Source organism: Canis aureus, chromosome 8 (genome assembly GCF_053574225.1).
Source record: "Canis aureus isolate CA01 chromosome 8, VMU_Caureus_v.1.0, whole genome shotgun sequence".
Taxonomy (NCBI): domain Eukaryota; kingdom Metazoa; phylum Chordata; class Mammalia; order Carnivora; family Canidae; genus Canis; species Canis aureus.
The window spans coordinates 63,612,895-63,640,223 of record NC_135618.1 but is presented as its reverse complement, the minus strand read 5'-3'; the positions used below and the strand labels follow the sequence as shown (position 1 = coordinate 63,640,223).

Genomic DNA, 27,329 nt, shown 5'->3' with positions numbered 1-27,329 from the left:
TCCCCAGGCCCTCCCCTGCCATCCTGATTGCTTCCACTTTCCGCCCCACCGTGTGCCCTCCATGCCCCCCTGGGACAGTCTGCGTCCGGGTGTGTCCACCTGGCACAGCCCCCACAGCCCTCCCAGATCGGAGGGATGGACCGGGAGGGGGTCTGCGGCAGTGGCCTGGCCGGGTGCCCCTCTGTGCACCTGCCCCACAGAGAGGAAAAGAACCTTCTCTAACACCTGAAAGGACAGGAAGTTTCCAGACCACAGCGAGGAGGCCTGACTCAGACGCTCCCGAGAAGGTGGGGCCCCTGGGTGCCGAGGGGGGAAGGACAGCCTCTCCCGTGGGGAGTGTATGAACGGGGGCAGGAGGGGCCCCTCCTTTCCAGCAAAGCCAGGTGGGACCACCCCAGCACAGGGTTAGGCTGAGAGCCTCCCCCTCCCCTCCTCCCCCAGCTCTCCTAGGCTCTGGGCCACAGGGATTTGAGGGGAGTTCTCCCTCCCTGGCCTCAGAGCTCAGAGCACAGTTGGAGGGGCCACAGGGAGACACACAGGCTGTGGGGAACCGCAGCCTTCCCGGCTGCACCTGCCCTGCATGGACCCAGAGCTTTCTCTGAGCTGGGAGCTTCCCGGCACCAGCTCAGAGCGCGTCTGCAGAGGGCCGTTCGCTTAAACCTGGTCTTGGACCAAACTGACCTCTGTGCCCAGACGGCCCTAAGAGCCTTTGATGTATAGTCCAAAAAATGCGTCCTGACATTTACAACTCTCTTGAAGGGATAAGGTTATCAACCTTCCAGAGAGGGAAAACCCGTTGATTAGTCGCTTGACAATTTCAGAATTTAGCCAAAACTCTCCACCTCTGTCCTTTCCCTGAATGCCCGCTTCTGTCCATTCCCCCAAGGAAGTCATAACGAAATGATGGTCCTGCGGTGGGCCGGGGGTGATCTGAGGGCAGAGGGAGCCTCACTGCCCTCCAGCAAAAAGATTTGGACGTGTATGGATTATACTAGTACCGGTATCGAGAGGGAAGGCTGCTAGCCTCGCCAGTCCAGCCTTGAGTCAGCGCATGAATGATTCTTTATGTGATTTTTTCCTTAACGGTGGTAAAGTGCGTAACATAAAATTTAGTTGGGTCTGCAGTTCAGTGGCATCAGGCACATTCACAGTGTTGTGTCCTTACATCCCGAACTTTGTCATCTTTCCACTCTTAGACTCTGTCCCCCATTAATTGCTGACCCCCACTCACCTCCCCTGGTTTCTGGCATCCACCCCTCTGCGTTCTGTCTCTGTGACTCCTCCAGGGACCTCCTACAAAGGGGTTCATACAGCATTTGTCCTTTTCTCGCTGGCTGATTTCAGCGATGAGTCCTCAAGGTTCATCCATACTGTAGTGGGCATCTGAATTTCCTGCCTTTTTAAGGCTGAGTAATATTCCGTTGTGTAGATGGACCTGGTTTTTGTTTTATCCGTTCATCCTCTTTTTTTTTTTAAGATTTTATTTATTCATAGAGACACGGGGGTTGCGGGGGCAGAGACACAGGCAGAGGGAGAAGCAGGCCCCATGCAGGAAGCCCGACGTGGGACTCGATCCAGGGTCTCCAGGATCACACCCCAGGCGGAAGGCAGTGCTAAACCCTGCGCCACCAGGGCTGCCCTATCCGTTCATCCTTTATGTGATCTTCTAAAATGACTTGACTTGTGAACCTAACTGTTGGTCTAAAGATGAAGATCCTTGTTTGAGTTAGCCAGTGGTACTGTCTAGGTGACACTGCACTGGGCACTGTGGGGGACACATGGAAGGGATGTGAGACCCAGATGTCCTTGCCCTAAGTAGATCATGCCATGCCATCTGTGCACACCATTGCCAGAGCATACTGAGTCTCAAACCAGTTGGAACAGAATTGAAGGGAGGAGGATGGTGGGAGGTGAGGCTGGGACATGATAGAAGGTTCTAGAATGAGACCAGTGCAGGCAGGGCAATGTCCTGGCCTAGTCTTCACTTTGCTACATAGTGTTTCTCTGCCCTCCCAAGAGGAAACTAGTTTCCCAGGACCAAAGGGCTGTGTGTCTGGTATGACGATGGCAGCAGGGAGAGGGTGGTGGAGGATGGAGGCAGCTCCTTGCAGCACCTCATGCATGGAAGGCCAACTTGGGTCCTGATGTTCAGATGATAGAGATGAAGAGGAGCTTCGGAGGTTCAGTGGAGCTCCTCAAGTCCATTTTAAAGTCCCTTTCTGCTCCCTCTTCCCTTGTGCCCGTGCTCAGCCTTGGAGGCAGTGCTCCCTATGATGGGGACAGGGTTTATAACTTCGTGTGGACCAGGATTCCCAAATGACCACCCAACACAAGCGTGACTGCTGTTGTGTGCACAATCTGATCTGTGAAACTATTTAAATAATCTAATCAAGGGAAGAAGGCAATAGGAGGTCCATGCTCCACCTTTTGGGTCTGAGGCTGGCTGGGACGGTGGGTAGATGCATCAGGCTGCGGCCCCAGATGTGGGTGCCAGTCACGACAGTTCATCTGTGCTCAGCCTGTGACCTTGGACAGCCCTGTCACGTCAGCCCTCTGAGAGTCATTTCTCCCCAGTGAAATACAGATATTAATACTGATTATTTTCAGGATCATCGGTTACACCAAGCATAAAATGAGAAAACACGAAATGTGACAAATGACAACCTTTGCTAGAATTACCGAGATCCGGGAGGAGGAAAGATCGGACACCGAGGTCCATCCCGATTGGGGGCTGGAATTCCAGCTTTCCCACACAGCCCAGCTGGGTGGACTCCCCTGCCTGGTTTCCTTGTCTGCAAACCCCACCTTCTAGGATTTGAACATAGGGACAGAAATAAATGAAAGGAGAACTTTCAAGGTATCCTCCTAAAAACACTTCTCTTCTAAGGACAGTTGAAAGCTGCAGGTGCCCAGATGCCAGCCCCGACCTGGACACGCCTCGTGGGAGGAACATGCCCTGGGCATCGTCCCCTGAACTCTTTGTGAGCTCCTCTTGCTCTGTGGGTCAGTGGTTTTTTTTTTTTGTTTTTTTTTTTAAATTTTTTATTTATTTATGATAGGCACACAGTGAGAGAGAGAGAGAGAGGCAGAGACACAGGCAGAGGGAGAAGCAGGCTCCATGCACCGGAAGCCCGACGTGGGATTCGATCCCGGGCCTCCAGGATCGCGCCCTGGGCCAAAGGCAGGCGCCAAACCGCTGCGCCACCCAGGGATCCCTGGGTCAGTGGTTTTAATGGGGTGACTGTTGTCAGGAGGGTAACCTCTCTGGTCATGATCTGTTTGGGGCTTTGAGATTATGATGTCACGTTTGTGTTAGGGTGCCCATGGCCCAGCGCCAAGGAGTCATAGGAGATCTGTTCCCACCCTCCTGGGGCTTGTGTGCTCTCTTCCTGCGACAGGCTCCCTCAGGCACAGGCTCTCTTCTTGTGTGCTCTCTTCCGTGGTCAGGCTCCCTCAGGCACATCTGTTGTGTCACAAAGCTGGCAGGGGGGTCATTCCTCAGTGGATGATGCTCCTCACTAGTGGCTGAGCCAGAGGGAGGGGCGTGTAACTCCATACCCCAAAAGAGGGCTCCCTCCTCCCTGTGTGGTTTCTGTTTCAAGGGTGTAGGCTTCCTTCCTGCCCCACTCCCACTCAGGAATGAGCACTCCTCATACACACTTGTAGCAGCGACAAGGTGGGGCCTCCCGTGCCCTGCCCACAGATCCTGGTGGTGCCGTAAGGCAACATCTGTCAGACTCTGTTTTCTACAGCCACTGCCACTGCCTGGTGTTGGCCCCATCTGCAAGGAGGCGAGATCCTTTAGTGGGAAGATCTGTGGTCTTGGAACCAGGCACACAGGGCATCCGCCCTGGCTCTGTGACACACCAGCTGTGTGACCTCAGGGAAGTCATCGTGACTCTGAGCCTCAATTTGAACATGTGTAAAATGGGTATAAAAAGGCCACCCCTGAATTAACATAGACCAAAGTGTTTCCAAATGAAGGTGCCCAGATGACTTCTGCTTTCAAGCTGTACTTCTGACTTGCTTACTTTTGTTGGAGATGGGGGCAGGAGGTAGAACAGAGAGATGAGTTCAATACAACAGAGACCGCAGTGCTATCTCCTAATTTACAAAAAAATCAATGAGACGCAGGAATTGGCAAACTCTCCCTGTAAAGGTCCAGATAGTAAATATTTTAGGCTTTTCAAGCCAAATGGTCACTGTGGAAACCGCTCAGCTCTGTCCTTGCAGCATGAGAGCAGCTGCAGGCATGAATGAGTGTGGCCAGATTGGACAGTGGCACAAAATGGGCAGTGCCGGATTGGTCCTTGACCATAGCTTGCCAACTCCAGAATTGGGCAACTTGACCTAAGGAGAAAATTCGTTTTTCTTTTTAAGATTTTATTTATTTATTTGAGAGCGAGAAAGAGAGAGAGAGAGCAAGTGCACAAGCAGGGGGAGGGGCAGAGGGAGAAGCAGACTCCCGCTTAGCAGGGAGCCAGACTCAGGGCTCCATCCTAGGACCCTGGGGTCATGACCTGAGCCGAAGCAGCCGCTTCACCAGCTGAACCACTCAGGCTCTGTAAGAGGAAAATTCTTAAAGGACATAGGCAAACAGAATATGAACACACCAGCCAACACACTTCATTTATGAATTGCATGCAAAGTAATACTACAGGGGCGTGCCATTTTACACCTGTCACACTGGCAAAGGTGAAAAGGTTGAGGGGCAGCAGGCACTCACACACCATGACTTTGATAATATTTACCAACAGGATATGTGAATAAATGCTTTAGACTAGGAATCCCGCTTCTAAGAAATTATCTCACAGGTAAGACTGTTTCTGCACACCGATATTCATTGTAGCATTGTTTATCACAAGACAAAGTTTGAAGCCACAAATGTGCCCCAGGAGTGAGGTCCATCCAATACCATGGAATTCTGTGAAGCCATCGATAATGGACCTGGCAGGACTCAAGAGGACGTCAGAGGAGTTTCTGGAACAAAAAACATTAACACATATAAGAAACTGCTCTATAGGGACCTTGGGGAGAGGGTCTTGGTATTTATTTTGTATTTTGTACTGTTTATTTTGTGTCCTTGTCCCTCTTTTTTTTTTCTTTTTTGTTTCTCAGCATCTGTTATCTTTTTGATTAAAAAAAAAAAACAAAAAACAGTTATGGGCGCAGCCCGGGTGGCTCAGTGGTTTAGGGCCGCCTTCAGCCCAGAGCCTGATCCTGGAGACCTGGGATCGAGTCCCACGTCGGGCTCCCTGCATGGAGCCTGCTTCTCCCTCTGCCTCTGTCTCTCCCTCTCTCTCTCTGTGTCTCTCATGAATAAATAAATAAAATCTTAAAAAAAAAAAAAAAACCGGCTATGTAGGGGCCTCTAGATGGCTCAGTTAGTTAAGCACCTGCCTTCAGCTCATATCATGGTCTCAGGGTCCTGGGATCCAGCCCCTGTCAGGCTTCCTGCTCAGCCGGGAGCCTGCTTCTCCCTCTGCCCCGCCCCTTGCTTGTGCTGACTCTCTCTCTCTCTCTCTCTCTCTCTGTCAAATAAATAAATAAAATACAAACCACAGGGGATCCCTGGGTGGCTCAGCGGTTTGGCGCCTGCCTTTGGCCTGGGGCGCAATCCTGGAGTCCCGGGATCTAGTCCCACGTCGGGCTCCCAGCATGGAGCCTGTTTCTCCCTCCTGTGTCTCTGCCGCTCTCTCTCTGTCTGTCATAAAATAAATAAATTAAACAAACAAACAAACAACAACAATATAAAATTAGCTTAGTAGGAGACTCCACTGCTGGTGTCCTAGCTTCTCTGGGTCCCAACTGTCACCCTCTCAAGAGACCCTGACTTCTGATTTCAGCTGCATCTCAATAAGAGAAATCCCAGGGCCTCAGCACCCCTATCGAAAGGCAAGACACCTCCCAAATCTGAACAGCTGAAGAGTTTGTCCATCCACCCACATAGCCACACACCCAAGTGGAGACACAGGTCCCTTCAGGTGCCCGGGGTCGGGGAGTGTCTCCAGCCCCTGCTTTGCCTGTCCTTGCGAGTTACCTAAATGGAACCATAGGGCATGTTCCCTTTTACCTCCAGCTTGAGACTCGTTGGTTGGTGCGGTGTGCAGTGAAACTGGGGTCCCTGTAGCCGCGTAGCTGGGTGGCACCGTGTAAATGCACTGCAGTTTCTCTACCGTTCTGGCACCGGTTAGCATCTGTGGGTTTGCACTTCGGGACTATTATGATAAAGCAGCCCTGAACATTCTTATGGAAGTCTTAGTGGCAATGATCCTTTTTTTTTTTTTTTTTTTATATATTTTTAAATTTTTATTTATTTATGATAGTCACAGAGAGAGAGAGAGAGGCAGAGACACAGGCAGAGGGAGAAGCAGGCCCCATGCACCGGGAGCCCGACGTGGGATTCGATCCCGGGTCTCCAGGATCGCGCCCTGGGCCAAAGGCAGGCGCCAAACCGCTGCGCCACCCAGGGATCCCTTTTTTTTTTTAAGTCTAAAGACGAACAGAAACCCTGTGCCAACATTATTGAGCTTCAGTAAATTGTTATTTTCGTGGATGAATGTTGGAATTAAGCACAACTGTGTCTTAATGACATGAGTGCTTCCTTCCTGGCCTCTGAGTAAAGGATTATGTGATTCATTGACATTTCCTAATGAAGAAAATGGTCTTTTTTTTTTTTTTTTTTTTTTAAAAAGGGATTGGAGTGCAGTTAGTTTGGAGGGACACGTAAGTTGAATAGTAGTGATACCTCACACTTGCCTCCCAGGCTCCAGGCTCCAATTCTCAGGGGCTTTTCGAAAACAGGCGTGTTAAGCTCCATGATTCCTTGGGGGCACCATGGCCCTGAGCCATCCCTGTTTGTGGACCAAGAGAGGGGTATGGGGAGATCCCCTGTTCCTGGGAGTGTTCCCCATTTCTGCAAGTCCTGTCTTCCGGGGCCCCTATGGGAGGTTCTGCAGCATGGCTTCTACATTCAGGGAGGTTTTAGGTCTCAGAGGAAAGTGGTTCCAGGTAGGGGATCCCCCTTTCTACGACTACAGCAGAGCATGGGGTGTTCACAGGGAACGGACCCATCCCTTTCACCCTTAGTGTCGGATAGCACTTTTATGTAGTGTTGCATCTTTCTTAACTAATTTTAAAATACGCTTTTTAAGGGGCACCTGGGTGGCTCAGTGGTTAAGCGTCTGCCTTCGGCTCAGGGTGTGATCCCAGGGTTTCAGGATTGAGTCCCGCATCAGGCTTCCAGCAGGGAGCCTGCTTTCCCTCTACCTATGTCTCTGCTTCTGTGTGTCTCTCATGGATAAATAAATAAAATATTTTTAAAAAAATTTTAAATAATAAAATAAAATATATTTTTTAAGCCCAAACTTCTCTGTTTTGTGGTAGTCTGATTTACAGGGCCCAAGAGGCCCTCCCGCCCTAAGCCAGCAGCCATCCTCCCTTGTGTGTCTGGGCGCATGGCACCCTTCCCACTCTCCTCCACCTACCAGGCCCGCTGTCCCACACAGGTGCCAGAGCCCATCCTGTCTGTGCAGAGTCCTCGAGTGCCGGTACCCTTGCTTTCCCACATCATCCACTCTTCCCTTCTCTCCAAGGACCATTGCCATCCCAGTACAGATATGCTGCAGCTCCGTGCGCCTTTAAAGAAAAGACCAGGTCCCCCTGGGTTTCCTGTCCCCTAGCCGCTCCCTGCAGACATGGCTCTGCACTGCTCTCTACCAGCCTGCTGCTGCCACAGTAGCAGGATTCCACAGTGGGGACTTACTGTCTCTCAGCCCTGGAGGCTGGAAATCCCAGATAAGGTGCAGGCAGGGCTGGGGTCTCCTGAGGCCTCTCCCCCGGGCAAGTAGATGGTCGCCTACTTGCTTATCCTCTGTGGCCTTTCCCTCTGTGCATTTGTTATGTTGGACTGGGGCTCACCCTCACAGCTTCATTTTAACTTAACCACCTCTTTAGCGGCTTTATCTCCAACTACGGGTACCGAGGTTAGGGCTTCAGTGTGTGAATTCAGGAGATGCGGTTCAGCCCATCACCTTTAAAGCAGGTGTCTTTGGATATGTTGTCTACACTGTCTGTACCCCTTACCCCTCCACTGCCCTCTGTCTGGGACCCAGCACTCTATTTAAATAGTTCTTATCAAGGCCACCGATGGCCCCCTAGCAGCTTAGTCTAGAGGTCCATTCTTAATCCTTCCCAGACCTGACCCCAGCCTCACGTGACAGTCCACCCCCTCCTCCTCAGAACACAGCATTGGTTCGCCCTCTTGATTTTCGTCCCGCCTTGCTGACCACTCCTTCCTACTTCTCTTCTGATTCCTCCATAACCCTTGACCTCAGGGTCTAAGTGCCTTGGGCCTCCTCTCCCTGTGCTCACCTTCCCAGGTGGTCTCATCTGCTCTCACAGCTTAGGATTGCTCCCTATCTCATCACTGCTAGGTCTCTATCACCTGCTCAGGCCCCCTCTTGAGCTCTAGATGCTAACAGCAACAGTCTCAAACTTGTCTCCCTGGACGTGGAAGAGATCTGGAATCCAATTTCTGACTCACCAACCCTGCCAGGTGCTCAGGCTTAAACATCTCTGAGAGGCTCCTGATTCCTCTCTCAGAAACAGGAGTGTTTCCACTTGCTCAGTGCAGAAATCGCACCAGCTCTGGCTAGGTCACGGAGAATGCTATTCTTAAGCTTTGTTGGGGCATCTTTGGGTGGAGACTTGGTCACCAGCAAGTGGAGTATCGCATGGTGTGCTGGAGACACCCCTGGGCTCAGAAAGAGGGTACGTGGGGTCTGAGCCACTAACCCATTGGGCAGTCTTGGTCAAGTCCCTGCTCCCCTCTGGGCTCAGTTTCCTCTGATGTTAAGCAATTACACAGGACTTGGGATGGCACATGGGTTCCATCTTGAGGGCCAGTTCCAGGCAGCTAGTAATGGCTTGTATGAGAAGGACCGTGCTCTGTGATCAATTACCCATGTCTGCTGTGGGTGTAAAACTGAAAATTGAAGTCTGGGTGCCCTGGATTAGTCAACTGTGCACTTGCTTGTCATGACCAAGAACCCTTAGAGCCTTAAAAATCCATGATTGTTCCATGACCTTGAGCAAATCACTTCATTGCCACAAGATTTTGCTTCTTCACGAGCAAGATGGAGATAAATCATCCCTGCCTCCCTACCACCCCAAATTGCTCTGAGCAACACATGAGATGGTGGGTGAGAAATTGCTTTGAAAATAACAAAATGTGAGGTTTTATTGTTATTAATTGACCTCTCTGGTCATGAATTCATGTTAGTCATGCCTTCCTCGGAACCATCTTTCTGGGCTTTGCTTTCATTTTCTCCCACTCTGGCAGGACAATGCCATTTGGATTTCCCTAGTGATGATGAGGAAGGGGATGACCATGATGTTGGGTGTGGGGCATAATCTTCTGTGCTTAGAAGATCTCAACATCTTTAACACCAGGGAGGGTGGCTTCCTCTGAGGACTTGCAGGCAGCCAGGGGTATACCTCTTGTACTACCAGCCGTGCTTTGGTCCCCAGCACTTCATGATGCTTGTAGGGAACAAAAATCTTCCCCAAATAAAATTTTGTCCCCCTTCAGAGTTTATCCTTACTACCCAAATTCTGGAGTTAAATTAATTCTCCGGTTGGGCAGCTGGGAGTGGTTGGTCTTGCTCTGGAGTGGGCACTGCCCTGCAGGCTGTGGGAATCCAATGGAGAGACCCACATCGATCTGTTTTGTCACCTGATAAAAACATCCCTGTCCCCAAATCTACCCGTCTCTCTTCTTTCACCTTGAATGTTGTTAATGCTCTGTGTTTTCTGCGAAAATCCCAAACAAGAGTCCCCATTTGCAGCCTCCTGTATGCATTAACTTTTCCCTCAGACCCAGGGGAGCCATCTGTTCTTATATTATTTGGCTTAAGCGAAGCTTTGGGGGCATTTCTTCTTGCCAGTGGTATATTCTGAGTCGGATTCATTGGCCGGGCTCTTATTTATTAGTGAGGGTGTTTTATTGTAATGCGATTCATTTCCTCTGGCTTCATTCTCCAGCCTTTGTCAAGTTTGTCATGAACAATGTTTGGTGTGGTGTGAAATGAGAAGCATTCAGAACTTTTCTAAGACATAAAGGGTCTTTTTTTCTGGTTTGATTTCTTTTACTTTTTTCTTTCTTTCTTTCTTTCTTTCTTTCTTTCTTTCTTTCTTTCTTTCTTCTTTCTTTCTTTCTTCTTTCTTTCTTTTTGGTTAGGGGCAGAAAAATAAAGGACTCGTGTTTCCTGTAGGCCTGGAAACAGTGAATCAGATTTTTGTTTTGTTTAAAACCTGAAAATCTCAGGCAGGAGTTGAAAGTCTCTGGACAGAGCTGAACGCCGTGTTTAAAGCATTGGGGTGATACCCCTTCTCAGTGGGCCATTCCGCAGGGGAGGGGGTGGCTACCCACAGGGACTGATTTGAGCAGGACCAACAGTATTGCCTGAGTCAAAGCACTGCCCGGGGCAGAGTGGGCAGTGACACTTCCTCCCTTGCCTTTCCTGTCCCGAGGGACATTTTCATGATTCAACACCTGGTTGTTATTCACAGAAGAAAAAGTATAGTAAGTGTGGGTTGTGCCTCCCGGCAGCCACAAAACCTTGATCGAGTTCACTGAACATCTCTACACCTCTCCTCATCTAAAATGGGGATCACAGCATTAGTAGACAAGATACCATCTAGTGCCCAACATCTGCAGCAAGCACATCTCTCAGGGAGACACACAGTGAGGGTGCACACTCACGATACAGGTATACACTGCTCGTTAGCAGGGCCCTAGATCAAGCTCTGAAGGGCCCCTGCCAAATCTAAAATTTATCAAGAACAATTTACTCCTTTATCGGACCTCCCATACATGAACCCCCATTACTACTCTTATCCACTTATTCATGCCTCACATGTGTCCTGCCCCACATGCACCATCCACGGGGCCCCTGCTAGGTGCTAAGGATAAAAGGATGAAAAGCTGGAGTCCCTGCGACAACCAGCCTGTAGTGTGGTGAGGAGACAGGTGTGGATGCACCCAGTAAAGAGGAGCAGCCGCGTCTGCCCTAGAGAGTTGGAAAGACTTCCCAGAGCCGGTCAAAGCTGAACAAAAAGTCTGGGAGAAAAGGCTTTTACCAGCGGAGAAGTGGAGAGGGCCTTCTAAGCAGAGAAGCAGCCTCCACCAAGCCAGGGAGGTGCAGTTAGTGTCAGGGTCAGACAGAAAGATGGGAAGGGGTCGGGGCAGAGGAAGGAGAGGCCACTGAGAGCCCTAGGCTGCCTTGCCAAGGAGGCAGATGCTGTCCTGCGGGCGAGGGCCAGCCACGGGGCTGAGCAAGACCCACAAGCCGGGATGGATGTGCAGGTTCGAAAGATCATGAGTGGCAGCAAGAACAGATGGGAGACTCCAGGCAAGAGGCAGGGCCCCCTCTGACGGGACACAGGCCAGGATTCATTTTATTGTTATTTCAAATAAACTTCACATTGAAGTGTAACATTCATACAAGAGACGTGCACAAACCCTAAGCACTCAGTCCAGGGAGGTTACGCAAAACACACGTGCCTGCGTCACTAACACCCCGATCAGGAAACAGAAACCAACTGGCTAAAAAATAGTGTAATGAATGATAATAATGACTTTCAATATAGTTATAATTATTAGTATAGATATCTCCCAAATATGGCATGGGACATTGAGGTACTAAAAAATATTGGTAGTCAGGATGCCTGGGTGGCTCAGTGGTTGAGCATCTGCCTTTGGCTCTGGGCATGATCCCAGGGTCCCGGGACCGAGTCCCACATCGGGCTCCCTGCATGGAGCCTGCTTTTCCCTCTGCCTATGTGTCTGCCTCTCTCTGTGTGTCTCTCATGAATAAATAAATAAGTCTTTAAAAAATAAATAAATGAGCAGCCCAGGTGGCTCAGCGGTTTAGCGCCGCCTTCAGCCCAGGGCATGATACTGGAGACCTGGGATCGAGTCCCACGTCAGGCTCCCTGCATGGAGACTGCTTCTCCCTCTGCCTGTGTCTCTCCCTCTCTCTCTCTCTGTGTCTCTCATGAATAAATAAAATACAATTTTTAATTAATTAATTAATTAAAATATTGGTAGTTTATTCCAAGTACAAACCTAATTGAGTGCTGGACAGAGCTGAACGCCGTGTTTAAAGCTTTGCGGTGATACCCCTTCCCAGTTGGCTACCGGAGCGGCACCCACATTTTGCACATAGCCACACTTTGCACGTAGTGCTTTGCCTGTGACAGTCAGTTTTATGAATATTCCACATTTTATCTGTACTACTGTTGAAGGCTATCTGGGTTGTTTCTGATTATTTTGCCTTTGTGAGTAAGGCTGTTGTGAACATTCTTATGCTCATCTTTGGGAGATTCATGCCTGTATTTCCACTCAAGGGTGGGTCCACTGAATCATAGAGTATGCTGATAGCTCTAGTAAATACTGTCAAGTCATTCTCCAAGAATGTTCCAGACTTACACTCCATCAGTGCCACATGCGAGTTCCAGCTGCTCCACATCTTTGCTCACACGTGCTATTGTCTGTTTCTTAATTTTAGCCATTCCGGTGGGTGTGCAGCCAAAACAAATAGCTTTGTGGTTTTAATTTGCATTTCACTTATGACTAATTAAGTCAAGTCCCTTTTTGTGTGCTTATTGGCCATTTTGAATTTCATCCTTGGTGAAGCACCCCCTCAAGTGTTTTGCCTGTCACTCTTTTAGGTTGGCAGCTTCTTATTGAATTATAGTAGTTCTTTATATGTGATATGTAGGAGCCCTTTGTCAGATGTAAGTATTACTGGTATCTTTCTTCAGTTTATGGCTTACTTTTTTTCACCTTCTTTTTTTTTTTTTTTAAAGATTTTATTTATTTATTCATGATAGTCACAGAGAGAGAGAGAGAGGCAGAGACACAGGCAGAGGGAGAAGCAGGCTCCATGCACCGGGAGCCCGACGTGGGATTCGATCCCGGGTCTCCAGGATCGCGCCCTGGGCCAAAGGCAGGCGCCAAACCGCTGCGCCACCCAGGGATCCCTTTTTTTCACCTTCTTAATAGAGTCTGCTGATGAATAAAAGTTTTTAATTTTAATATAGTCCAATTTATGTAGATTTTTTTTCTTATAGTCAATTATTTTTTGGATCCTTTTCAAGAAAGATTTATTTACCCCAGAGTTTATGGCTTCTTCTAAATCTTTATTGTTTCATCTTTCACATTTAGATCTATAGTCCCTCTAAAGTGAATTTTTTCCTTTAAAATTCATTTTACTGAAGGATAATTTACATACAATAAAATGCACCCATTTTAAGTATACAGTCCAGTGTGTTTTGACAAATATATATAGCCATGTAATGACAATCACAATCAAGGTATAGACTGTTTCCATGACCCCATAAAGTTGCCCCAAGTCCCTTTGCCACTCAGGTGTGGTCCATGGACCAACAGCAACAGCCTCACCTAGAAGCTGGTTAGGAATGCAGACTCTCAGGCCCAGTCCCAGACCTGCTGAATTAGAATCTGCATTTCAACAATATTTGAAGGTACTTTGTATGTACATTAAAGGTTTAGAGGCAATCTTAGTTCCTTTGGAGAAAGATGACAAGCCAAAAATACTGTTTCTATTGTTATAAATAGCATAGCCTGAAGCAAGGCAGAGTAAATGATAGATCATCCAGTTTGGGAGAAAAATGAAAGTGAGAAGAAGGACTAAGTTGGGAAGAAGTTTTGAAGTCATTACCGGAGCATCCTCTATTCCCTACACGAAAAACTTATCCTCCTAGAGTCCTGGCCCCACCCATGTTGGGGCCGGGCTCACTGGAAGATCAGGATTTGTCACTGGGGAGGCTCATGGGGCAGCTGTGTCCTGCTCTGTGCCCTGGACCAGAATGGAGAAAGCCATCCTAAGGACCAAGCTCAAAAGAGATTTAATTTGGGTATTCTTATTGTTACCTTTTGGACTTTGTTTCAAGTTTAATTTTTATCTTTATCTAAGAAATACATGTGTTGGTTTTAAATGTCCAATATTTCCATGTGGCTTATAATAAAAAATAGCAGCCCCTCAGCCACATCTTTAGCCACGCCTCCTGGTTTGAGCTGTCCCCCGAATATCCACTTTCTGCCTCTATTTCCTGAACCTTGCTGGGCTCTTCTGGACAGCTCTTCGACCATTAGGCACTAGATTTCATCCTTCTCTAAGTCTCTAAACATTTCTAAAACATAAATTAAATTTCTTTTAAAAATTCAAATTATACACATACATATATAATAGAGAATACTAATGTATATCCTAATATATAATCATACTAACAAAAAGATTTCACATTTCAGTCTATGGAATTTATTTTTGTGAATGGTTTGAAATATCTTTGAATGTATTTCCAGGGGCTGTCCCAGCATATCCTTTCCCCTCTGATCTGCAGTGCCAAATTTCTCAGGAATCAAATTTTCCTCTACCCTGGCTCTAAATCTGAGTTTATTGTCGTATTCCTTAAATATGCTTGTCTTTAGCCAAACAAATACTGGACTGTCTTCTTCCCCTTTTGTTCTCTGCCTTCTCAGGTTTTAATTAAATATTTCCTGATTCCATTTTATCTCCTCTCTTAGGTTACCAATTATACTTCTTTAAAACCTTTTGAAAGAGTTTAGAAAATACATTTTTAACTAATCCAAGTTACCCTTCAAATGACACTATACTGCTTCACATGTAGTATAGGCATTTGATCACTGAGTATTTACTCCCAGTTCTTTCCCCCAAACCTGTGAGAGAGATGTCAGACACCTCACCATTCCCGTGCTAGAATTACCTCATACGTGGTTACTATTGGGGACCAGCCACAAACATTGTTATTATCATAGACTGACCCTGACTTATAATGGTTCCACTTACGAATTTTCATTTTTCGACTTTACAATAGTGCAAAAGCAGTGTGCATTTAATAGCAACTATACTTTGAGTTTTGAATTTTGATCTCGCTCCCAGGCTAGCAATTACAGTATGATTTTCTCTCGAGATGCTGAGCAGCAATGAGCCACAGCTCCCAGGTAAGGGAGCATACCCTATACACTTACAACCACCCTGTACCCACACAACCATTTTTCACTTTCAGTACAATCTATTGAATTACATGGGATATTCAGCATTTTATTATAAAATTGGCTTTGTGTTCTTTTTTTTTTTTTTATGATAGTCACACAGAGAGAGAGAGAGAGAGAGAGAGAGGCAGAGGCACAGGCAGAGGGAGAAGCAGGCTCCATGCACCGGGAGCCCAACATGGGACTTGATCCCGGGTCTCCAGGATCAGGCCCTGGGCCAAAGGCAGGCACCAAACCGCTGCGCCACCCAGGGATCCCTGGCTTTGTGTTCAATGATTTTGCTCAACTGTGGGCCAATGTCAGTGTTCTGAGCATGTCTAAGGTAGGCTAGGCTGAGCCATCATGTTCAATAGGTTAAAGTGTATTAAGCGCATTTTCAACTTAACAGTATTTTCAATTTACAATGGGTTACTAGAGGTAACCCCATCATAACTTGAGGAAGATCCATACTTGAGAAAACAGTCCTATTTTAGGTCAATTAAGGAAGAGAAAAATGAAAATGAGAAAAATGAAAAGATCTTATTTTATATTTATTTGTTCCTTCTCCAGTGTTCTTCTTTTCTTTATACTATCTTTTTTTCTGCCTGAGGATCAACTTTTAACACATCTTGCAGGGCAAGTCTGCTGGCCATAAATTCTCTGCACTTTATCTTATCTGGGAGAGTGTATTTCTCCTTCCCTTTTGAGGATGATTTCATTGGATATAGAATTCTAGGTTGGTAATTTTTTCTTTCTTGACACTTGGAATACTGCCCTCCATTCTCGCTGCGTGTTGTCTGATGAGAAGTGCACTGTGATTCTTATTGCTTTATAGGTGTTTCCTCCCTGCTGTGGATGCTTTCTAGATTTTCTGTTCATCTTTGGATTTCTGTAGTTTGGATCTGATGTATATAGGTGTATTTTTCTTGTTGTTTATCCTCTTTGGTATCCTCTGAACTTCCTGGATTTTTGCAGTGGTGTCATTAGCTTTGGAAAGTTCTTGGTTATTAATTCAAATATTCCTCTTGCTTCTTGTTTTCTTCTTCCGTTGCTTATCTAACTACACATATACTCCACCTCTGATATTATCTGGTAATTCTTGCTTATTCTACTCTGTTTTGTTTTTGTTTTTGTTTTACTCCTTTATCTTTCTATACTTCAGTTTAGGAAGTTGTATTGACCTATTTTCAAACTTTTTTCCTTGGCCATGTCCAGCATACCAATTAGCTTGTCAGAGGCATTCTTCATCTTTCTATTTCTTTAGGTCTTCTATAATGTCTTTCAATAAACTTTAAAAATCTCTTTAAAGGTCTTGCTTAGCTTCTATTCCTCTTATCTTTTGGTTTTTGCTGCTCTTATAGTGTCTTTTTAAGCCTAGCATTTATGTTTTTACTAGTGTAGAGAAGCACAGGCTTTTTTACATATTTAATCTTGGATTCATAACTATACTGAATTCTTTTAAGTTCTGATGATTAGTCTCCAGGTTTTTTGGTTTTTCTATGCAGATAATAATATCATTTGTGAGTGATAATACTGGTCTTTCCCCTTCTTTTTCATGTCTTAGATCTTTTCTTTCCTTCTTTTTTTTTTTTTTACTACATTGGCTAGCATCTTTAACAAAGCATTGAATAGTAGCAGTAATAGTGAACATCTATGTTTTGGCTCCAATCTTGAAGGAAAAGCTTTCAGAGTTTCACTTTTAACTATTATGTTTCCTGGAGAATTTTTGTGCATTTATTTAATTCATTTCTGAACATTTATTTCCTTTTCATTCCTAGTTTTCAAATATATTTTATCTCAAATGCATGTCAGATTTTAACAAGTGCTGTTTCTACAGTTACTGAAGTATGTACAACTCTTTGCCTTACTCTTAATTAATCAAATCTCTTTATATTATTTTCTAAACTTAAACCAATTTTGTATTTCTGGAATAAATGTAACTTGATCATGATTTTGTTTATTGTAGCTAGATTTTTTTTTTCTACTTGGACAATCTTTTTGAGTTAAACCATTCATTTGTGCTTTTTCTATTCCCCAACATATATGTGTGTGTCTGTGTGTGTGTGTGTGTATAAATCTTTTTCTTTTCTTTAAGATTGAGATATTTATCATGTTTCCTTCCAATTCTATCCCTCTCCCACTGGCTTCTGGTCTGAAAGTTATACACTCCATTTTTTATTCACTTAATGGAGACTCAAGACATTTCAACATTCATATTTTAAAAAATGTAAAGTTATTAACTAATATCTTTGCCCTCCTCCCCCAAACACAAGGACTTTTGCATTCATCTCCAAATACTGAGCATGCCAATGCCAATTCATGCACTGCTGTCCAGTATTTAAATTCTATTATTTTTATTTTATTTTTTTTTAAGATTTTATTTATTTATTCACTAGAGACACACAGAGAGAGGCAGAGACAGAGCAGAGGGAAAAGCAGGCTTTCTATGGGGAGCCTGATGTGGTACTTGATCCCAGGACCCAGGGATCACAACCTGAGCCAAAGGCAGATGCTCAACCACTGTGCTACCCAGGAATCCCTAAATTCTATTATTTTTAAACCCACAAAGTAAGCATTATTAATTTTGTTTTCTATAATGTTTGTCTAGATTTATGTTTATATTTACCATTTTCTTTAGTCACTATTCCTCTTTGCATCTAGACCTAGTATTTTTCTTCCTTCCAGAAATAAATCCCTTAGAAGTTCCTTTAATGAGAGTCTATTGGCAATAAATTCTCTATTTTTGTTTGTCTGAAAATGCCTTGATTTTGCTATTGTTCTTGAAATAAAATTGCACAGAGTATACAGTTCTGAGTCAGCCAATACATTCTCTCAGTACATTGAATGCATCATCATCCACTGCCTGAGGTTTCCCTGGTTGCTGACATTTTTCTCATCCCTGAGTGACTACTGTTCCTTTGAACATAGTCTTTTTCTCCCTTGCTTCTTTTACAATTGCTTCCTGTCTCATGATGTTTGTTCTGCAGTCGTGCCACAAAATATATGGGTGTGGATTGACACTTTTGTTCTCCATCTCAGAATTCGGTGTACATCCTGTATATGGAGATTCACATTTTTACCAGTTCTGGGAAATGCTCAACCATGCCCCCTTCGAGTACGGCCTCTTCTCCTGGACATCCCAACACACGTGATATTCTTTCTGTTGTTCCTCAGTCAGGAGAGAGAAGAACAAGCACGGAGCGTGATGCTTGGCTCAACTGCAGGACCCCAAGATCATGACCTGAGCCTAAACCAAGAGTCAGATGCCCAACTGACTGAGCCACCTTAGTGATTTCTTCATATCTGTTTTCAGTTGACTAATCTTCACCTGTGGTGTATCTATTCTACCGTTCAACCATCCTTTAAAGGCTTTAAAAACCATAGTATTAAAGACATTTTCAAACGTACACAAAAGTAGAGACTCAGATCATGAACACTTTCCATGTCATTATCTGCACATGTCCCTTTGCACTATCGGGTGTGCTTCAGAGCATATCCCAGACTCTGCCTAATTTCATCTAGAGCCGTGTGCTTCCATGAAGTTTTTAACATCAGTTATGATTGGTTCTCTTAGAAATCTACCTATTTGTTCTGAGTTAATTACGTTTTATATTTTAGGTCTTTAGACATATTGAATATTGGTTATTTAAGCATATTAAAGATAATATGTCTGCATTCTGCATTGTTCAGTTTCTAATATCTGGATTCCTTGTGGATCTGATGTTGCAGCTACTGTTCTATGATTGGTGACAGGGCTTTGTTTTATCATTTTTTAAATTGTTTTCTGTGTTGGTTTCTTTGGGAACCATCAAATGTTTCACTTAATTTCATAAATGATTTGTATCAGTTGTGAATTCCAAAATAAAAAAATTTGAGTTGGCAGTTTTACAGACAATTTTATTGAACTTAATTTTTTTAAATTTTAAATGTTTAATTGATGTATGGTTGGTATATCGTATTAAATTAGTTTCAGGTGTACAGCATAGTGATTCAACAATTATAACATTGCAAAATGCTCACCACATTAAGCATATCACAGTTTTGTTGACTATATTCCCTATGTTGTATTTTTTTGTCCCTGTGACATATTTGTTTTATGACTGGAAGTTTGCACCTCTTCATCCTCTTCACCCATTTTGCCTCTCCCCCCCACCCCATCTTTTTGACAATCACCAGTTTTTCCTCTGTATTTATATGAGACCATGTTCTTTGAAACTTTATCTACAGAAAAATTTTGAGGCCTGAATTGAGTGTGTGCTTCTCCCAAGATGATATGGGTTTGCTTCTGCCCGATGCCTGGGCACCCTATGTGCAGGATCACTTTGTTTGTTTGGTTAATGTAAACATTTTAGTGAAGAACAATGTACATACAAACAATATGCAAATCATGACTGAGCAGTTTTGTGTCCAGGTGACAGAAAATGATACAGAACTACAGAATTCCCCTGCTGCATCTTCCCCTCCTGGATGCATGTCCTCCCTCAGAGGTCACTACTATCCTGAGCACAGAGCAGTTCTACCTGTTTTCTTTTGCATGGAACCACCTACTCTATGTTCTTTTTTCATATCTGGCCTCTTTTACTCAGCACACATCTGTGAGACTCGTCCGTGTGGATGCGAGTAGTTGCAGTGTTCATTTACATTACTGTATAGTATTCTACTTTCTTTTTCTCTCCCATGGTTGATGAGTATATGAGTGGCTTCCCTTTGGGGGGTATGATGAACAGTGCTGCCATGACCTTCTGGTGTGTGACCCACGTGAACACACTATGCTTCTCTGTCAGGTCTCCAGCCTAGTAACAGAGGAATCAGGGGCACAGGATACTTGTGTTTCTGCTTTCACACTAACAGTTTTCTGTGGTGGTCCTACTCACATATTTCCACCAGCAGCACAAGAGTACAAAACGATTTAAACTAAATCTTCAGCGTGATGCATTTTGGTCCATGAAATCAGGTAAATTAAGATCCTCAATCTGCATAAAATTGGTGGCCACAGATTCACAGAAAGACGTTCTCCTCCTCTCAGCTGAGGCTGAGTCAAGTGAATTCTCGTGCTATCTCTGGTTTAAAAAAATTTTTTTTAAATTTTATTTATTTATTCAGAGAGAGAGAGAGGAAAAGAGAGAGTGAGAGTACGAGCCAGGGGAGGAGCAGAAGGAAAGAGAGAATCTCAAGCAGACTCCCCTCTGAACGTGGAGCCCAACACAGGGCTCAATCTCACAACCTTGAGATCATGACCTGAGCCAAAATCAAGAGTCTAGCCTTCTCTAGCAAATGTTTTAGACTACGTAGTCTTCCCAGAAGTAGTAGTTTCTGTCTGCTTTCCATTTTCTGTGTCCGTATGAACACACAACCCGTGTGTGTGTGTGTGTGTGTGTGTGTGTGTGTGTGTGTGTGTGTGTTTCGTTCCTTTACTGTCACGTTGGTACAGTTTCAGGAGGGAACAGAGAAATGTGTAGACATTTAACTAGAAATCCAACTTGAAGCATTTTTAAGTAGTTTTTTTTCTTTCTGTATTTGCTGATGACTTCTCTCCTGATGCCCCTTTCTCTTGCTTCTCAAAATGTGGTCCTCAGACCAGCAGAACTGATATCTCTTGGGCTTTTTTGGAAATTCAAGCCCCGGGCCCCACCCCAGACCCTCCAAGCTGTTCCCCAAGAGCCCCTGGGGATGCCTACACACAGCAGACCTTGAGGGGCACCACTGAGTGCATCAGGCTCCACACGGGCCCCTTCTCCTGGCTCTGCTTCCTCTCTCATCCTGGCTCCCTCTTTCTTCTCCACTTGGATGCCTGTTCAAGCCAGGAGTTCTGCTGCAGTGGTTCTCAGCCTGCACATTACAAGCAACTTCCAAAACTCACCCTTCCTGGACCACACCACAGCTAATCCCAGCCTTATTTGGGACAGGGCCCTGAGCATTGAGCATTGTATTCTAAAATCTCCACAGGTGAGCCAGGTGTACCCAAGAGATGCAAAGATAGTAAGAAACAGCCATGGCCTTAGGAGGTTCTCAGCCTGGAGCTGAGGGAACATTCTAGAGAATCAGAAGCATCCCTGAGGGCTAAGAGTAGATTTCCAGGCATTTAATGTAAATTACCTGCAGTGAATGAGCATAGCATTATTTTAGAGTCAGATGCCTGGACTCTTGGTAGAAGTCTTAGAGCTTTGTTTCCTGGGATCATGGATTCAGTCCAAGCTCTTAGTATTGTCCTGGCCATGCTCAAGCCCTGGTGACAATGTGGCCAAACTGAACTCAATCACTCAGTCCAGGATCCCCAGCAGGACCTGGGACTGATGTGGGAAGAAACCCAAGGGAAAGGGACCATCCACCAACACCATCCTCCTGATGTCTCTCCCCAGACACCCCTGTCCTGCACTTCTGACAGGTTGAGGGGCCTGTCTATTTCAAGTAGTGAGCCTGGTGGCCCTGGCACCACAGAGGTAAAGCAGGCCTCTGTTGCCTGACGTTCCATATTCTTCTCTCTTCATCCTATGTTCTGCATTTTCAAAGAGCCATGCCCTAATGCATCCTAAGGTTAGTAAGTGGAGGATGGGCCCTCTAAGAGCTGGGTTCTCCAGGACCTACTGTCTCATCTGCCAGCTGGACCAGGTACCCTGAGTTTTAATCAATGGTGTTGTGCATGCACCACATGCAGCTTGCGGTGAGCTGGTGCCTGATGTTGCTGTGTGAAGTAACAGCTTCTCAGCACACTTAATGACTTCCTTGAGTGGGTTCTGGAACTGGCTCTTCCTTGAGTGGTGTCTGTCTCACAGCCAGACAGAGTGACCTGACTTGGCCAGATGAGGAGGGGGCTGGCTTGGAAGCCACTCCAGTGCTGAAGGCCTCTCCAAGTTATTACAGGCTGACTTGTGCTCCCCCACCAAAATTCACATGTTGAAATCTGGATCTTCAGGATCTCAGAATGGACTGTGTTTGGAGACAGGCCCTTGAAAAAGGTAGTTAAAGTGCAACGAGGTCAACAGAGTGGGCCCTAATCCACTCTGACTGAGGCCTTCATGAGAAAAGGAGATCAGGATAGTCACACCCAGATGGACAACCACAGGACACAGGGAGAAGACAATGGTCTGCACGGCAAGGAGAGAAGCCTTGCAAGGAACCAACCCTGCCAACACCTCGATCTTGGACTTCCAGCCTCCAGAACTGAGAGAGAATAAACCTGCTGTCTAGGCCACCTGGTCTGTGGTACTTTGTCACAGCAGCCTGTGGACTGACCTTTGCCTTCTCTGGTGTGACTCCCTGCCCTCACAGCTGCAAGACCCCGAGGCAGGGAGCCAGACACTCCCCTCTGTGCACCAGAAGCTGTAATGTAGTAAATATTACAGTGGGCTACAGCACGAGCTCCTGGAGGCTCCTTGGAGGACTTTCAAACACCTACAGCCCTTGGATCCCAAGAGCAGAGGGGAGGGGGCTGCAGTTTGGGTTTGTGCCTTCCCTACTATTCCCCAGCATTGCCCCCACTACCATGGAGCACCTCGGTGGACGCGGTGCTGAGCTCATTTTTTTTTTTTTTTAATTGGCATTCCTGACCCACTGTGGGAGCTTCTGGGAGTTCATTTTAAAGTCAGAGAGAGAAGAAGCAGGCGCCGGCTAATTCCCTGGTTTGATTGCATGCTAAATCTAGTTTGATATTTTCCCCACTTGGCACATCTCTTTGACGATGGTTGGAAGCAGATGAATGACAGCTCTGGGTGTCCTGCCTCTGCACCTGAGGGGTCAGGACAAAACAATGACCTCATTACAAGGCCCATTGCACTCTGTCCGGTCTTGTCAGCCTTTTATTGTAGAGTTCCCGTTATCTGCTTAGAGGTCAGGGGACATAGGTGACAGGGATAGGGTCCCATGCCAGAGCCCCATCTCTGCTAAAGGGCCCTCAACCCACTCATCAAGTAAACTTCCTATTACTAGTTACCTGGCAGAGGCCCACCCTGCCCCCAGCTCTGGGGCTCAGCCTGGGCTCCCTCCCTGCGCTGCCTGCCTGTCCTCTCTGCCCGTGCTGACGACGCACCTTGTGGTCTCATTCGGGCCCATGAAACCTCTGCTGAGTGTTTTCCTCCACACTGCTGTCCCCCTCTGAATTTCTATTGCGTTTTGTGATTAAAAACAAAATTATGGTGGGCCTGCAAAATGGTGCAGGTGCTATGGAAAGCACTTTGGCGCTTCCTCAAAAAGGTTAAACATAGAGTTACCGTATGACCCAGCTATTCCACTCCTAGGTGTGGCCCCGAAAGAATTGGAAACAGGTGTTCAAACAAATGCTTGTACGTGGATGTTTGCGGTCACCCTACTCACAAGAGCCAAATGGTGGAAATAACCTGAGTATATATTAACAGAGGAATGGATAAACAAAATATGGTAAATTCATATAATGGACGGGTAATCAGCCACAGGAAGGAATACTGACACCTGCTACTGGGAGGGCAGCCTTGAAACCATCATGCTGAGCGAAAAGCCAGACACAGGAGACCACAGCTTGTTGCACTACATGAAATGTCCAGGATAGGCAATTCTGGGACAGAGAGCAAACCAGTGGTTGCCCAAGGCTGGGGTGGGAGGACCTGACTGCTGAATATGCATAGAACCAGATAAAGGTGCTTGCACAAGATGGTGAATGTATAAAACGCCATCAAACGGTACGCTCCAGGTGGTTGATTTTATGTTATGTGATTCTCATCCCCATAAAAAGGAAGAAATTGTGGACTCTTAGAGCCAGAGGGAACTTGAATCCAGTCCACCCTGTCAGTAAGGCAGGGCTCTGTGTGGGGTGCCTGGAGGTCGAACAGCCCCTGATGTGTGAGGGGCACCACATGATGAGGAGAAGGGGTGGAGGCAGGTGGACAAGTGTCCTGGCTGGGGAGGACAGGCAGGTGGACAACTGTCCTGGCTGTCCCTGCCTCCCTGCCTCCTTTCCCCATTCCCCTTGTTATATAGTCATGTAGAGCCTTATCATTTTTCATTTTAGCTTTTCATTTTCCAACCATGGCAGTTTAGAGAAACAGCGTAACTCAGTGCTTCCGTTTCTGGGCTTTGGAGCAGTAGGCTTGGCCTCCACTGGCAGGCACTCTGTGATGGTGGTCAAATCCCCAGCCTCTCTGAAGCAGCAATTTTTCTTCTGTGAGATAGCATTGGCACCTACCAGATATGTTTAAGGGAGGTACTGACAGGGAGGTGCTCAGGGCCACACCTGGCACCCAGTGCGCTGTCAACAAAGTTAGTCATTAGTCCCCTCCACTGTTTTTGTTTGGGTTTTTGCATTGATCACCAACTCGTCCTCTCCCTGGATGGTTAGGGTGACCGTATACCTTACTGTCCAATTCAGAACACTTTTTGTTTCAATTAACATACAAAAAATTTACTCCCTTTGCTGCGTAGTTCTGTGAGTTTGGGTACATATGTGGATTCGGGTGACCATTGCCGTAATCCAGATGCAGAACAGCTCTGTCACCCCAAAACAACTCCCTTGAATTAGTAACACACTTCCCTCACTCCAGCTTTGGCAACCACTGATGTCTTCTGACGCTATACTTTTTCTTTTCAAGAATATTACATACTTGGAGCTTTGGAGACTAGCTTCATCCATCCAGCCTAGTGCTTTTTTTTTTTTTTTTTAAGATTTTTATTTATTTGATGGGAATCCCTGGGTGGCGCAGTGGTTTAGCGCCTGCCTTTGGCCCAGGGCGCAATCCTAGAGACCCGGGATCGAATCCCACGTCGGGTTCCTGGTGCATGGAGCCTGCTTCTCCCTCTGCCTATGTATCCACCTCTGTGTGTGTGTGTGTGTGTGTGTGACTATCATAAATAAATAAAAATTTTAAAAAAAGATTTTTATTTATTTGAGAGAGAGAAAGAGAGAGAGAGCACGTATGGGAGAGAGCACCAGCAGGGGGAAGGGCAGAGGGCAAGGGAGAAGCAGACTCCCCACTGAGCAGGGAGCCTGACTCAGGGCTGGATCCCAGGACCCTGAGATCATGCATGACCTGAGCCAAAGGCAGATGTTTCAGCACCTGAGCCACCCAGATGCCCCACCAGCATAATGCCTTTGATATTCATCCACATTATTGTGAATATCAACAATGTGTTCCTTTTCTTGCTAAGTTGTGTTTCATGGTATGGATGGACTATATCTGTCTCTTCACCCTTTGGAGGACATTTGAGTTGTGTCCAGGTTTTAGCCTGGACACAAATTCTGCACCAGGCTGTCATGAAGGTTAGTGTACATACAGGCTCTTGTGGGAATGTAAGTTATCATTTTTCCAGTAGGATTGCTATGGTGTCCTGGTGTGTCATCACAGTGTAGATTGCATGTCCCTGATGGCAAACAATGCTGAACGTCTTTCCGTGTGTTCACCTAGCATCCATATTTCTTTTTTGGCAAAGTACCTATTCACATCTTTTATCCATTTTTTAACTGGGTTGTTTTCTTAGCATTAACTTTTAAGCATTCTTTGTATATTCTGAATACAGGTCCTTTGTGAGGCAGGTGATGTGCAATTGTGTCCTCCCAATTTGTAGCTTGTCTTTCATTCTTTTAATACTGTCTTTTGCAAAGTTTTTAGTTTTTTGAAAGTTTCCATTTGTCCATTTATCCTTTCATGGACTGGACTTTTGGCATCTTGTCTAAGAACTCTGTCTAAAAAAAAAAAAAACAAAAAACAAAAACAAAAACTCTGTCTAACCCATGGTCACAAATATTTTCTGTTTTCTCCTAAAAGTTATATAATTGTATGTTTTATTCTTAAATAGACGATCAATTTTGAATTAACGTTTATACAAGGTATATGTGGAAGTCCTTTTTTTTTGCATAGGGATGTCCAATTATTTCCTCAGCATTTATTGAAAAGACTGTTCTTCTATTGAATAGCTTTGAACTTTTGTCAAAAATCAATTGGCCATATTTCTATGGGTTTATTTCTGGGCTCTATTCTGTTCCTTTGATCTATGTCTGTCCTTCACCAATACCATACTCTGATGACTACCCTAGCTTTATACTAGTTTCAAAATCGGGTTTTCACATTGTTTTGACTATTCTAGTTTCTTTACCTTTCCACATAAATCTTAGAACTAGCTTGTCTATATCTACAAAAGATCCTGCTGTGATTTTTACTGGAATCACATTAAATATATAGATCAATTTGGCAAGAACTCATATCTTTATCACGTTGAGTTTTTTAATCCTTGAACACCAGATGTCTCCTCATTTGGATCTTCTTTGATTCCTTTCATCAACATTTGTTCAGCATACAGATCCTGCACCCGTCTGGGGAGAACTGTGCCTGAGGTTTTGTTTTGTTTTCTGGGGAGCTTCTTTGCATCAAACCAGGAAACTCTTGACAGAAAGAAGGGACATTGTTAATAATTACTATAGAGCAATCGGCATGAACTAAAGTTGTGCTGGGCAAATGGGGAAGTATCCTATGAATGGTGCCCTCTGGTCGTGAATGTCTCTCTTTGAGCATGATGCTCTGATTGATCACGGAACCACAAATATTGTCTGGCCCACCCACCACACAGGGGGACTGTTGCTTCTTATAGTCTGGATATCTACTCGCCCCATGATGAAGTCACCAAAGATTGCATTGGTGTCTGGTTTTGTTTTATATTTTATTTATTTGTATTTCTAAAAATTCACACATGAAAACATTCTTCTAAATTTGGCAAGTAATGTAGACAAAGCTATTAAGTCTCTGTTTACAAGCATATCATCAATCTTGGTGTGCTCCCCCAGTGAAAGCATTGTTGTCAGTTTAGTGCATCACCTTTCAGACCTCTTCCTGAGCACACGTAGGTAGCTAGGGAAATGCGTGTTTTAGTTTGGTGGCATCATACAATACTTATCACTATGCAAATTTTTTTCTAAATTTAAAAATATGTCTTAGAGAGGTGTCTAGGTGGCTCAGTCAGTTGAATGGCTGGCTCTTGATTGTGGTTCAGGTTGTGATCTTGGGGTCCTGGGACTGAGCCCCAAGTTGGGCTTCCCTGCTCAGCAGGGAGTCTGCTTGGGGATTCTTTCTCTCTCTCTGCCTCTGCCCCTCCCCCATTCTCTCTCTCTCTCTCTCTCTCCCTCTCTCAAATAAATAAATATTTAAAAATAATAAAAATTAAAATATGCTTTGGAGATCTTTCAATGTTAATATAAGCTCTACTTTGTTCTTAGCAATGCCAGCAATGTTTTCCATGGTATGAAAGCAGCATGTTTCATGTAATTGGTCCCCTATTGTTGGGCATTTAG

At 45.4% G+C, this 27,329-nt stretch overlaps 1 protein-coding gene across 3 annotated transcripts in view; it reads left to right on the top strand.

Annotated features, from left to right (window-relative positions):
- CARD11 (caspase recruitment domain family member 11) overlaps nt 1-27,329 on the top strand; it is a 114,093-nt gene that overhangs the window by 444 nt on the left and 86,320 nt on the right. The window lies entirely within an intron of this gene.